Here is a 2,595-nt window from a genome sequence, read left to right as displayed (position 1 = left end):
GGGGGGTGGGGTGGGGCAGGGGATCTGGTTTTCCATGGGTGTGCCATTTCTATGCTCTTCCCTGGTGGCTCAGAGGTTAAAGTGTCTGCCTGCAATGTGGGAGACCATTTCTATAGACACCGGGCACAAAGTTCAGAGTCCATTGGGAGGGTGACCATGCGTGTAGCCTAATATTCACAGCCTGGCCTAAGAGGGAGTCCAGTTCTGTCTGTTTCCTCCTTCAATACAATTTAGGAGTTCAATTTTGGTTTCCTGGATGTGGTATTTCAGAATTGGAAAGCTACATTATACAAGTAATTACATAAGGGGTCATTGAATTATAATTTTTATTGGTGCTACAAGGAAAAATGACAGGAGTAGACACTTGAAACAGGGAATCTTGGCCAAAGTATGATTGGTGAATTGTCAATCTGTGATGGCTAATCCTATCTGTTCACTTGGCTGGGGCACAGTACCCAGTTATTTGATCAAACACTAGTCTAGATGTTGCTTTGAAGGTATTGTTTAGATAAGATTAACATTTATGTCAGTAGATTTGAGTAAAGCAGATTACCTCTTCCACATATGAGTGGGACCTATCTAGTCAGTTGAAAGTGTCAGCTAAAAAAAAGATGTACAACTTGAGAGTTGTGAGTTAAGTTTTATTTGGGGCAAAATGAGGACTGCAGCCCCGGAGGCAGCATCTCAGATAGCTCTGTCAAGCGAATGTATGTTCCTCGGTTCTGTGTCTCATCACAACAAAGATTTGGAGTGACGGACATTAAAGCCCTCAGCGCGTCACAGCTCTCAGGTCTTGGACAAACCGTGTTATAGCTCTTAGGCAAATCAGTGTTACAGCTCTATTTTATTTAGAAGATAGCAGGAGAATCCATCCTCGAAGCGTGAGGGGATGCCAACACAAAGACTTGAAGAGAAGAGAGTGGAGGAGAGTGCGGGGGAGGGAGAGAGAGAGAGAGAGAGGGAGAGAGAGAAAAAGAGCACACTCACGCGGGAGAGAAAGAGAGCAAGAAAGCGCTTTGGCTCCTCCTTTTATGTGTTTTTCCTCCACCTGGGTCTGCCCTATGCAAATTGAGCTTAGCCAGGAGTGCTGTTTGTTCTACCTGAAGTCTTCACTCTGGTCCTTGGACCTTCCTTTGACCTTCCTTTGTTCTATTTTCATGGGCTTTTCCCTTCCTTGTCTTTTAGCCACCGCCATTTTGGACTCCTTTTCCCTATTCTACTATAATAGCTCTGAGAGACTACTCCAAAGCAGCAGTGAGGGAAAATCAATATATAAGGTTTTGGTGAAGGGGGAGTTCAATATCCTGAAGCACTCATTTTACAAAAGGGTTTTTGTTAGTCATGAGATTCTGATGTCACCATGAAGGGATTTAGTGCTTCTCTAGATATAAGGAGATGCAAGGACTGAAATAATAAAATCTGTTCCTAAAAGCATCCAACTATCTAAAGACCTGTCCCACCAGATTCTCTGGAGCACAGAGTTCCTCACTCCACCCTGAACTCCCTCAGGGGTTGTTGAAGGTCGACAGCTATAGTAACATAGGGTTCAATGTCCATGAGGCAGATGGCAAATGTCTTTGTTGTTCAGTCATTGGCAATAGTCTTGATAAGTGCCAATTTGCTGTTGACAAAAGCTTTCAAAGGAAAAGCCTGGGGACCCCAAGTGAAAGTCACTCAGTTGTGTCTGACTCTTTGTGACCCCATGGACTATACTGTCCATGGAATTTTCCAAGACAGAATACTGGAGTGGGTAGCCGCTCCCTTCTCCAGGGGATCTTCCCAACCCAGGGATTGAATCAGGTCTCCTGCATTGCAGGCAGATTCCTTACCATCCGAGCCACAAGGGAAGCCCTGGGGACCCCAAGGAAGAGAGAATTCTGCTTCCAGGTGGCCTTTGAACTCAATACCACAACGTCGACTCTTCTTTGGGTCTCTAGCCTGGTGGCCTGTCTTGCAAATTTTGGCGTAGGCATCCCCCACTATTGTGTGAGCCAATTCCTTAAAATAAATCTTTCTTTATTCACATTGGTTCTGCTTCTCTGCATAACCTGATATACAGCTGGAGAAAGACAACATTGGGAAAGTGATGTTTTGGTTGGAGTTTTGAAAGAGCAAAGAAATACAGGAAAACAACAGAATGGGAAAAACTAGAGATATCTTCAGGAAAATTAGAGATACCAAGGGAACATTTCATGCAAAGATGGGCTCGATAAAGGACAGAAATGGTATGGACCTAACAGAAGCAGAAGATATTAAGAAGAATACACAGAAGAACTGAACAAAAAAGATCTTCACGACCCAGATAATCACCATGGTGTGATCATTGACCTAGAGCCAGACATCCTGGAATGTGAAGTCAAGTGGGCCTTAGAAAGCATCACTACGAACAAATCTAGTGGAGGTGATGGAATTCCAGTTGAGCTATTTCAAATCCTGAAAGATGATGCTGTGAAAGTGCTGCACTCAATATGCCAGCAAATTGGGAAAACTCAGCAGTGGCCACAGGACTGGAAAAGGTCCGTTTTCATTCCAATCCCAAAGAAAGGCAATGCCAAAGAATGCTCAAACTACCGCATAATTGCACTCATCTCACAG

The sequence above is a fragment of the Bison bison genome, unplaced genomic scaffold (genome assembly GCF_000754665.1).
Source record: "Bison bison bison isolate TAMUID 2011002044 unplaced genomic scaffold, Bison_UMD1.0 scf7180017864216, whole genome shotgun sequence".
Taxonomy (NCBI): domain Eukaryota; kingdom Metazoa; phylum Chordata; class Mammalia; order Artiodactyla; family Bovidae; genus Bison; species Bison bison.
Note: the sequence above shows the minus strand (reverse complement) of the source record.